This window comes from Balaenoptera physalus (assembly GCF_965194825.1).
Source record: "Balaenoptera physalus genome assembly, chromosome: 7".
NCBI classification, from domain to species: domain Eukaryota; kingdom Metazoa; phylum Chordata; class Mammalia; order Artiodactyla; family Balaenopteridae; genus Balaenoptera; species Balaenoptera physalus.
Genome location: NC_138886.1, coordinates 55,316,352 through 55,328,446, shown reverse-complemented (window position 1 = coordinate 55,328,446; position 12,095 = coordinate 55,316,352). Strand labels below are relative to the sequence as shown.

General features: G+C 40.8%; 1 protein-coding gene across 1 annotated transcript in view; it reads right to left on the bottom strand.

The window, feature by feature from the left end:
- The window catches only part of RCL1 (RNA terminal phosphate cyclase like 1), an 84,019-nt gene extending 71,970 nt beyond the window's left edge, over positions 1-12,049 (bottom strand). Inside the window, exon 1 of the mRNA XM_082471075.1 lies at positions 11,815-12,049. The gene's annotated coding sequence lies outside the window, so the exon portion shown is untranslated. The remainder of the gene's footprint in view (positions 1-11,814) is intronic.
- Positions 12,050-12,095: the final 46 nt, after the last annotated feature.

Sequence of the window (12,095 nt, the reverse complement as noted above, 5' to 3'; positions counted from 1 at the left end):
CAGAGTGTCAGAAAATGAAAGGCCTGGAATACTAGGCTAACTTTATCCTAAAAGCTCCAGGGAATACAGACACTTTTTAAGCAGGAGAATGACCTGGCCAGATCTGCATTTTGCAAAAATCCCTCTGGCAGCAAACTCAGGGTGCAGGACTAAAAGCAGGGCATCCCTTGGGAAAGAAGTGGCAGGGCTGTGAGTGGAAGCAATGGCAGAGGATGAAGAGGAGGGAGCAGATAGGGAGGAGTTAAGAAGGTACAGACAGTAGAACCTAATGGCTGACACACGGGGCAGGGAGCAAGAGAGAGGGGTCCAAGGATGACACTAAGGGTTCTGGTCTGGGTGACCAGATGTCATTTCCCAAGACAAGGCACACAAAGGGAGGGACAGGGCTGGGGAGGGGCAGGGAAGAGTAGGAGAGACACAAAAGGGAGAGAGGAAATGGACAGTGTCCCTTTCTAACATAATTGTCACTGCCCTCCTCTGCCGTTTACTGTGTGATCTTAATTCTTCCTTAACCCCACTATGCCTTGGTTGTTTCGTCTGTAAAATACAGATCGTATTAGTATCTACCTCATAGGGTTGTTGTGAGGATTAAATGAGTTAATACATGCAAGGTACTTAACAAAAGTGCCCAACACTTAATAAGACTCAATAGATGTTACCTATTGTTTTATTACTTTTTATGTATTATTCATAATAATGTTTATTGCCAGATTACTAATTGTGGTAACATTGGGTCATTGCTCCCAATGCTTCATTCCCTCCATGTTTTAGAATTTTACATCCACGTCCTTTGCTAAAGGACTTTGCGCTAGGCTAGAGTACATCCCCCTGTTTGGCATCCATGACTTGCTCTGGCCAGTGCAGTATTAGTGACACTGTGACACAAGCAGAGGCTTTAAAGGTGCTTGTGAGGTTTGGCTTGCTCTTTTGTGCTTATGCCATTCACCAGCCATGACCTTGTTAGCCACTGGGCCTGGAATGATGAAGACCAGGCAGTAGCCTCAACCCAGAGGGGGCCAAGCCAACCTGTAGACTTGTGAGCAAGAAAACAAATGTTTCTGGTTGTGTGTCACTAAGATATGAGTGTTGTTGTTACAGAGCATTATGGTAACAATTGCGAACTAATACACTGCTGTGGGAAAACATTCTCTGGCCAAACTTTTACACTGTTTCAGAGACTCTTGTGTCTCTACACTAGGTTCCTCGCAAGCAGAGGCTACCTAGGCATCCTAGATCTCTGACAATATACCAGGACTTTTCAGCCTTTGTCAAGAGTAATCATTTTAGAGGCTTCCCAAGTGGTAGCCACCGAGGGGTTACTTTGGGTGTCTTCATGTCCACAGAAGAGAGGCACTGAGCCGGAAAAGTGGCAGGTGCCCAACCCACTTCTGCTTATACCCTTCCTTCCCCTTGACCAAGCTCAACTCATGGCCCTGACCACAGAATGAACCAACAAAGCTAAATTTAACTGTATGTTTGAAACCTGGGGGTGAGCTCAACTTGACCTCCAACTCTCCTAAGAGCAGCACTGTTCCCAAAGCCATTCTCTGCATAGGTTGGCTACTAGAGTGGGTCTTCTTTCCCCTTGTCAGGAGCTCTTGTATTTGACAATCCATTTGCCCACATGCCATGCAGCAACTAAGCCCGTGCGCCACAACTACTGAGCCTGCGCTCTAGACCCCATGAGCCACAACTACTGGGCCCACGTGCCACAACTACTGAAGCCTGTGTGCCTAGAGCCTGTGCTCCACAACAAGAGAAGCCACCACAATGAGAAGCCCGCGCACCACAACGAAGAGTAGCCCCTGCTCGCCATGACTAGAGAAAGCCCACACAGAGCAACGAAGACCCGACACAGCCAAAAATAAAAAAATAAATAAATAAAATTTTTAAAAAAAGAATAAAAAAAAATACAACTCCATTTCTCAGTTGTATTTGACAATCCTGCTTTACTCTAGACAGCAGAGTGGGAAGGGCACTGGCTCAGGAGTTGAAAGACTAGCTCTGCCTCCTAATTGTCTGACATTGAATATTCACTTAAAATGGCTGACTCTCAGTTTTCCATCTGTAAAATGGGGATAATAGAACCAGCCTCTAATTATCATCTAGTTATAAGGACCAAATGAGAAAGTGCTCACAAAACTGTAAAATGAAATATAAGTGATAAGTCCTATCACTAGGAGCTTCATTACTGGGGGGTTGGAGCAGGAGGAATAATTCAGGAATGGCGCCTCCTTCTGTGCGTCTCAGGAACTGCAACACATGACTGAGGGGCAGCCTTCATCCACAGCGGGGATTTGGGGCCTCAGGCATTACAGGTTTCCCCTATCTCAGGTTCCCATCATCAGTTGCTTTACAACTTTCCTCCTCATCACCACTCTCCCATCCCTCAATTTGGCTTAGTCTGGGCACAGGATCTTCAGAGCAGCTTAGAATTCTCCACCTGACCTGTGATAATTTCTTACCCCACTGCAGAGCTCCATTCATCACTGTGGGCCTTTCCTGGAGGAAATTTGTGAGATGTTTAGGACAGATTCGATTCTGACAGAGTTAATCTCGTGTCTTTTTAGCTCAACAATTAGTGCTTGCTGAGAGATAGTCGTCACCTGCTTATCCACCTATTCTGCGTTGTTCTCCAGACAAGTGAACCACAAGCCCAAGGCAAAACTGCAAAGATGGTCAGGGTTTCTCTTGAGGGTCCTTCCACTCACCTTTCTGTCTAGGGGTTTTCTTTAAAAGCACCAAGAGCCAGGAACCAGGTTGTTCTTGAAGGACTTCCCACCATATCCAAACCCCAATCTCACTGTGCCCTGACGCATCACAGTTCTGCTGCTTAGACTAACTTGAATAACTAACTTTTAAAAAGTTATTTTTTAATAAATATGTTTTATAATAAATATATTTTAGGTGATAGTATCTTAATGTGCTATCTTAAAAGACGTTTGTCTTTTAATAGCAATCTTTAAAACCTTGATTCGAAAATGGGGGTGGTAGGGAATAAAGAGAATTTCAATTTCAAATCACAAGCTTTGCCTAAAGAGGTAATTTGGAGACAGAGCCTTTGTTTACATAATGATAAAACGTGCCCACATCACTAAGATCCTAAGTAAGAGCCTCACCACCTCTCTGTGACAGGCGTGATCTCCATTTTACTGTTGAGAGTGAGGCGCAGAAAGGTCAAGTACTTGCTGAAGTTTACAGAGCTAATGAGTGACTGAGGCAGGACTAGGACCCAGCTCTTCTACTTTGCACTTCATTCTCTGTCACTTCATTCTGTTGTAGAGAGTATTTGATGAGGCAGATATTGCAAATATTCACTGAAGAGATAGTGATATTTAAAATAATTCCCTGCAGATTTAAATTTTCCTTTGCTTTATTATTATTATTCTTTATTTTTTTCACAGTACTCATTACTATCCTCGTTCCCTTCCACATACTGGAAGGAAAACTCCTTGAGTATAGAGATTTTGCTGCGTTCACTGCTGCTGCATTCCTAGAACACCAGTAAATGCTAATTGGATTAAAATGAATCTAATTCATGAATAATAAAAGCGTGATGTCATCAATTATACTTCAATAAAGTTTTAAAAAGCTGAAGAAAATCCACTGTCTTTTTTTTTTAAATAAATTTATTTATTTATTTATTTATTTTTGGCTGCGTTGGGTCTTTGTTGCTGTGCGCAGGCTTTCTCTGTTTCTCTAGCTGCGGCAAGCGGGGGCTACTCTTGGTTGCGGTGTGCAGGCTTCTCATTGCGGTGGCTTCTCTTGCTGTGGAGCATGGGCTCTAGGCACGCAGGCTTCAGTAGTTGTGGCTCACAGGCTTAGTTGCTCCGTGGCATGTGGGATCTTCCCGGACCAGGGCTCGAACCCATGTCCCCTGCATTGGCAGGAGGATTCTTAACCACTGTGCCACCAGGGAAGCCCTGTCTTTTTTTTTTTTTTTTTTTTTTTTTAATTTTTGGCTGTGTTGGGTCTTCGTTTCTGTGCGAGGGCTTTCTCTAGTTGCGGCAAGCAGGGGCCACTCTTCATCGCGGTGCGCGGGCCTCTCACTATCATGGCCTCTGTTGTGGAGCGCAGGCTCAGTAGTTGTGGCTCACGGGCCTAGTTGCTCCATGGCATGTGGGATCTTCCCAGACCACGGCTCGAACCCGTGTCCCCTGCATTAGCAGGCAGATTCTCAACCACTGCGCCACCAGGGAAGCCTTTTTTTTTTTTTAAGGTGATGTATTAGATGGGATTTGTTGGGGGTTTTTTTAAGGTGATTTTTTTGGGGTAAAAATTATATATGCTCATTAAAATTTTTTTCAAATGAAACAGAAAAGTAAAAAAAATCAACATGTCACATCCGTTATGATGGCATGCACACACAGAAAAGAGGCCATGTGAGGATGCAGTGAGAAAGTGGCCATCTGCAGCCCAGGAAGAGAGCTCTCACCAGACACCAATCCTAATGACACCTAGATCTTGGAATTCCAGCCTTCAGAGCTGTAAGAAAATAAATATTTAAGCTGCTCAGTCTATGGTATTTTGTTACGGCACCCCGGCAGATTAATGCTGGAAATATGTTTACATTTCTCTTGAGTAAATGCCTAGGAGAGAGACTGCTTGGTTTTTTTGGTAGGTGTGCATTTAACTTTACAAGAAACTGCCAAACTTTTCCAGAGTGGTTGTACCATTTTGTATTCACATCAGCAATGTATGAGAGTTGTAGTTATCCCAAATCGTCTTCAATACTTGGTGTGACCTGGTTTTTAAAATTTTAGCCATTCTGGTAGAATACACTGGTATCTCATTATGGTTTTATTTTACATTTTCCTGATGACCAGTGATATTAAGCATCTTTTCATATGCCTGTTTTTCAATCATATAGCTTCTTTGATGAAGTATTTGTTCAAATTTTTTGCCCATTTTGTTATCAGGTTGTGTGTTTTGTTATTATTGATTTGTAAGAGGTCTTTACATATCTTAGATACAAGCCTTTTATTAGATATATATTTTGCAAAGATTTTCTCCTAGTGTATGTTTTGCCTTTACATTCTCTAAACATTGTTTTTCAAAGAGCATAAGTTTTTAATTTTGGTTAAACTCCAGTTTATAATGTTTTTCTTTTATGGTTCATGCTTTTTGTGTCCCATCTAAGAAATCTTTGCCTAAACAAAAGTCACAAAGATTTTCTCTTAGGTTTCTTGTAGAAGTTTTATCATTTTAAACTTTTACATGGAGGTCTATGATCCATTCTGAGTTAATTATGGCATATGGCATGAGGTAAGAATTGAGTTCATGTTTTTCCACATGGATATCCTATTATTCCAGCAACATTGTTAAAAAGACTATCTTTTTCTCCTTTGTCAAAAATGAATTGACCCTATGTATGAGTCTATTTCTGGACTCTATTCTGTTCCATTGATCCATATACCTATCTTTACATCAACACCACACTGTCTTAAATACTGCAGCCTTATAGTAAGTCTTGAAATCAGGTAAAGTTCTCCATTTTTGTTCTTTCTCAAAATTGTATTGGCTAATCTAGGTTCCTTTAATTTCTACAAATTTTAAAATCAGCTTGTTAATTTTTATTTTTAAAAAAACCTGCTGAGATTGTGATTGAGACTATGTTGGATCTATAGACGATTTGGAGAGAACTGAGATTGTAACCAAACTGAGTGTTTTGATGCATAAACATAGTATGTCTTTCCATTTATTTAGATCTTCTATAATTTTTCTCCAAAATGAGTTTTCAATATTCAGTTCTTGTATTCAATTTGTTAGATTTACCCCCAAATATTTTTTGATGTTATTACAAATGGCATCTTAAAAACTTTTTATTTGCAATTGTCTGTTTCTAGTGTGTAGAGATACCAATGTTGCTTTGTATTTGACTTTGAATCCAGAACACATTAGTTCTAGTAGCTTTTTTGTAGATTCCTTATGACTTTTTATATACATGCTCATTTGTGAATAAGACAGTTTTGTTTCTTCCTTTTCAATCTTCCTTGCTTTACTGCACTGTCTAGGAGCTCCAGAACACTGTTAAAGAGACACGATGAGAGCAGGTATCTTGGTCTTGTTCCCCACATTTGGGAGAATACATTCACCATTAACTGTGATGTTAGCTTAGGTTTTTTATAAATGCCCTTTATCAGATTGAGATGGTTCCCATCTATTCCTAGTTTTCGGAGTTTTTAATCATAAATCGGTGTTGAACTTTATAAAATGATTTTTTGCCTCTATTGAGATAATCATATGGTTTTTCTTTTTAATTTGATAATATGGTGAATTATATTGATTGATTTTTTTAAATGGCTATTGAGATATATTTCACACATCATACAATTCACTCATTTAAAGTGTACACTTCAGTGGTTTTTAATATATTTACAAAGGTGTGCAACCATCACTACAGTCCATTTTAGAACATTTTCGTACCTCAAAAAGAAACTCTGTACCCTTTAGTTATTACCACCCTATCCTCCTTGTTCCCCATATTCCCCAGCCCCAAACACTACTAATCTACTTTCTGTCTCTATAGATTTCCCTACTCTGGACTTACATATAAATGGAACTATATAATATGTGGCTTCTTTCACTTAGCATAGTGTTTTCAAGATTCATCCATGTTACAGCATGTATCAGTACTTTATTCCTTTTTATGGCCAAATAAAGTTTCATTGTATGAATATATTACATTTCATTTATCCATTCATCCATCAACGGACATTTGAAATGCTTCCACCTTTTGGCTATTATGAACAATGCTGCTATGAACATTCATGTACAAGTTTTTGTGTGGACATATGTTTTCCATTTTCTTGACTGTATACCTAGGAGTGAAATTGGGTTATATGATAACTCTATGTTTAATTGTTTGAGAATTATCAGGCTGTTTTCCAAAGTGACTGAATCATTTTATATTTCCAACAGCAGTGCATGAAAACTCAGATTTCTCCATATTTTCACCCACACTTCTTGTTATCTGGCTTTTAAATTTTAACCTCCTCCTTTCTTTCCAATTTTTCTCTTTCCTTCTGTCCTTCCCTTATTTCCCTACTTCTCTCTTCCCTTGGACAAATCTGCACAATTTATAATATTATTGGGACTAAAGTATTTCCACCAAGAAACCCATTCCTCTGTGCTTTTAACCCCTAAATGCCTCTTCACTTAAAATCACCATTGACCTCTACACCCACATTTCTACTACATTTATCTTTGAATTTCTAATTCTAGCGGCCAAGCCTCCCCATCTGAATGCATTGCACTTCATCAATACTTCTAAGGACCTCAGAGTTTGAGAAGAACCTTAAAAGTTTCCTAGTCTAATTTATTTTGTTTAATGAAGAAAAGGGTGGAGGGAAGATTGAATGAAAAGAAGGTGGGAAAGAAGAGGAGGGAAGCAGAGCAAGGAGAAGAGAAGCAGCACCTAGCATATGCCTGGCATTTTACATACACGATCCTATTTAAATCTCACAACGACCCCATAGGATTAATATCACCCTCCCCCTATTTCATAAATGAGGCAACTGAAGCTAAGAGAGGTTAATTATTTTGCTCAAGGTCCCTCAGCTTGTGAGAGTCAAATTTAGCTGTGTGCAACTCCAAATCCTGTGACCCAGAAAACTCTTGAATTTCAAGGAGGAGGCCTACCCTCAGGGGCATATGATTACCCTATCCCTGGGTCCTGGGACAGAAATGCCCTGGATGGACCACAACTTCAGAACCGACGAGGCGTTATTATGGGAATAACACAGTGTCTCCTCTCTGGAGGGAAGTCAGTGCTCTGATAGGAGTAGTTTTGTCTCAAAGGACAAGCAATGCCTCAGGCTAGGACAAAATGGTGAGGAAGTATGTTCTATGGCCAAGTTACAGTATTTGTCGCCCGGCAGGAACGCCAGAGTGAGCTATGTGAGATGGTATAGAAAATTCCAAGATAAAACTTCAGAACATGCGTTACCTCAGTAGCAAAGGAAGCAACTCAGATTTCTGCAAGCTATTCAAAGAGCAGTAGCAATTTATAAAAATAGACAGAACCGGGCTTCCCTGGTGGCGCAGTGGTTGAGAGTCTGCCTGCCAATGCAGGGAACACAGGTTCGAGCCCTGGTCTGGGAGGATCCCACATGCCGCGGAGCAACTGGGCCCGTGAGCCACAATTACTGAGCCTGCGCGTCTGGAGCCTGTGCTCCACAACAAGAGAGGCCACGATAGTAAGAGGCCCGCGCACCGCGATGAGGAGTGGCCCCCGCTTGCCGCAACTGGAGAAAGCCCTCCCACAGAAACGAAGACCCAACACAGCCAAAAATAAGTAAATAAATAAAATTAAAAAAGAAAACTGGAGCATTTGCATGGACCCTTCCTTCTGTTTCAACTATTAAAAAAAAAAAAAAATAGACAGAACCAAGTCATTACACAGCCATGTTCATTTGTTTCATTTTGCCTTTAACTCTTTTTTTTTTTTTTAAACTGCCTTTAACTTTTAAGGCTTGCTTTTGGAAACATTAAAAAAAATTAAGTCTTGCTACATACTTAACAAAGTCACTCATATAAACCAAAGTACAGTCAGGGAAGTCTGACCTCCATCTGCCCCATTCCTTCTGCCCTTCTGCCCCATTCCTTCCTTCTGCCCCATTCCTTCCTTCCCCTAGAGGTAATCAGTTTTTGTTTGTTTAAATAAAACAAAAATTTTAATTTGTTTTATTTTTTTAAAAACTTTGTTTCTACTTTATCCTTCTATTTTTCTAAAACATAAAGATATATTCATATCTTCCTCCCCCTTCTGGTTAAGTGGTAGTATATAACCTTCAGCTTTGCCTCCTTGCCTTTTTTTCACTGGCAATCATGCCATAGCACTCTATAGAGATATTTCTCATTTGCTTTTACAGCTGCGTAGTATACCAATATGTGAGTGGATCCTCGTTTATTTGACCATTCTGATGGACTTTGGGATTGTTTCCACTCTTTTGCTATCACAAATAGTGTTCATTGAACAACCCTATGTATATATCTTTTTGTATTTTTGCTAGTGTATCTTTAGGTTAGATTCTTAGAAATGGAATTTCTGGATTGACAAGTGCACGTATATGAAATTTTGCTATATATTGCCAAATCTCTCTCTCCATGGATTGTACCATTTTTGTATTCCCACTAGCAAAATATGAATGCCTGTTTCCTCACTACCTTGTCAACACATTACGTTGTCAAACTTAGATTTTTGCCAATATAATAGTTGAGAAATAGTATCTCACTATAGTTTTAATTTGCATTTCCTCTGTCATAAGTATGATTGAACATCTTTTCATATGGCTCTTTCAAGGGCTGTTAAACAGAGCCCTTTATTTTCATTTCTTTGTGCCTCCTCTGTTCTCTTCCCCTACTTTCGTCTAGATCTTCTCTTTCTTTTTTCTCTAACATCCTTGTTCTGGACAGTTTGAATTCTACTCCCAGAATTCCCTCTCAGAGAAAGCATTTTCTATATTTCACCTAACATTTTTTGAAATTACTAATTCAGTTGTTGAATAGCTATGGGATTCTTGGCAAAACTATCCTCTGATATTTTCATTTACACATTGTAAATGAAAAACAATCTCTTTTTTTTAACACTTAGAAATAATTTCAGTCAGTTCTCAGTCCTATCAGCAGAATCTGACTCATTTAATCACTCCCTCCTTCTTGAAACACATTCCATCGACTTCCAAGATACTGCACTCACCTGTTTTCTTCCTAATTAACTTGCCTCTCCTCTCAGGCTCCTTCAGTGTTTCCTCCTCATCCCAAAATGCTGGCGAACCCCAGAACTCAGATTTCAGACCTCTTCTCCTCTAGTCTAAACTCACTCCCTAAGTGACTTTGTACTAGCTCATGAATTTAAATGTATCAACAACTTCCCAGATTTTATATCTCCAGCCTGGACCTCTACTATGTAGTCAAAATTTGTACATCTAACTGCTTCCTTATCAATTCCTGTGGATGTCCCAAAGGCATCTCCAACTTAACTTACCCAAAACAACACTGATATTCTCCCCAAACCTGTTTCTCCTATAGTTTTTCCAATCTCAGGTAATGACAGTTCTATTTTTCTAGTAGCTCAGGGAGAAATTCTTTCTCCACTCTCTAATCCACCTACCCCTGGGTTCAGTCCTGTGGCTACAACTGGCAGCTCAGCTGCAATGGCTGGACCGACTCAGATCGCTGGCCCTCTCTCCACATGGTCTTCTCTCAGACTTCTTTGGATCTGGCCTCTTCAGGAGTCCTAGAGGGCAAGCCCCAACATACAAGCATTTTTAAATCTCTTTTTGACTCACACTTTCTGTTGTATTAATGTATTATTTGAGCTCAGTGTCTTTACCACTGAGGCAAGTTCAAGGGTGAAGAACCAGCCCATACAAATGTGTGTGCATGGCCAAATGACTGTGCTAAGCCCAGCTGCCAGGAGATTTCTCAGTTTGGCAGTTACTTATTCATTCCTCATTCATAATCCACAAACTTTAGCAAACCTGCAGTTAGTTGGCATTTTGTGGGGCCTGGTGATGTGACCACAACACTCAGCTTTTCCTCCCCAATGATGGGATGATTCCTCCGCTATTTTGTTTGTTTTCTTTCTAAGCCAAATATCCCCAGGATTTCCTTTCAGGTTTCTTTTGCAGCTAAACCCTCAAATGTTCCCAGCTTTGGAGATTAGAAGGACTCTCTATGCACCTAGTTCTCTAGTGTTTCGTAACTTGTACTTGTCCAGACCTTTTCATTTTTTTGTTAGTTCTGTTTCTTAAGTTCTCTGATCCTTTCATTTATGTTCTTTTTCTTTACTTAATCCCTTCCTCTGCTTTCCATGGGTTATTCTGATGTCTTTTTTCTAACTGTATGAGTTGAATGCTTAATTCATTTATTTTCATTCTTTCTTTCTTAGTAATAAATATGTACGAGCTACTAAATTTCTTTCCAAGTACAGCACTGTCTACCTATTAAATCCCCCCATCCACTCACCCAGCTCAGATTCACTGGGGAGCAAGATTTCCCTTACCACCTCACTCTGAAATAATTTCTATCTTTTAAATCGAAAGCAGTTTTGGGCCACTCATTCGGCAACTTCTGAAGAGGATGGAACTGTTTATTTTCACAGAGCCTTCTCTCTGCCTTAGCACAGTGACCTTCCACAAAGAAACGATAATAATAGTGGATGACTTTAATGTAACATTGAACACTAACCCTGTAGCTGGCATTACACACATTATTTTAACAACTCCATACTAATCTTCCATGCCTATTTTACAGAGGAAATAGGTAGGAAATTTTTGTCTTGTGTTTCTAGTCCTGGAACATGACAAACATTCCATGTTAGGGCCTTTTCCCCTTGACTTTGTCCCTCTCCCTCCACCTTCCCATTCAGTGCTAAGAGCAAATGCCATTTCTTCAAAGCTTTACTAACCACCCAATCTAAGACAGCCTCCCTCCACACATTGTATTTTATTTTGTTCATAGTACTATCTCAAATTACCTTGCTCATTTATCTGTTTCCTTGTTATGACCTGCTTCCACCACTAGACTTTCAAATCCAAGGAGCAGGAATTTTACTGAATAAATATTTATGGCATCAATGCAAACAGTGGAGCCTGAGGAGGAGCCAGTACTTTTAGGCTCGGCTCCGTAAAAGCAACAGCTCCTTTTGAATCCGAAAGTGTGATCCTGGGAAGTAAGAGACACCCCTCAACAGACCTGTGACTTAGAGCACCTCACTCATTTTCAACTGGGATTCCTCTTCTGTGAAATGAGGAGGAAGGCCCTTTTGGTTCATTGCCACCCACTGGGAATCTACCTAGACAAACGTACCTTAACGGCCTGCGTGAGAAAGCAAGCGAGCAGGAAGAGTCGCTCAGCAGCAGAGGAGGAAGGGAAGGGAGGGGAGGGAACTGCGGGCTTGGGAGGAGGAGAGGGGGGACCTCTGACGACCCAGGGAGCCGAGGGGCAAGGGTGGTGGCGAGGGGGGGCAGCAAGTGGGAGCCGCGCGGAGGACGGCGCTGGGGTTGGGAGGGGCCCCGGGCGGGCGCGGTCGATCCGCTGGGACTGGACAGGACAGGGCGGGGCACTGACAGGTGCGAGGTGTGGATCTG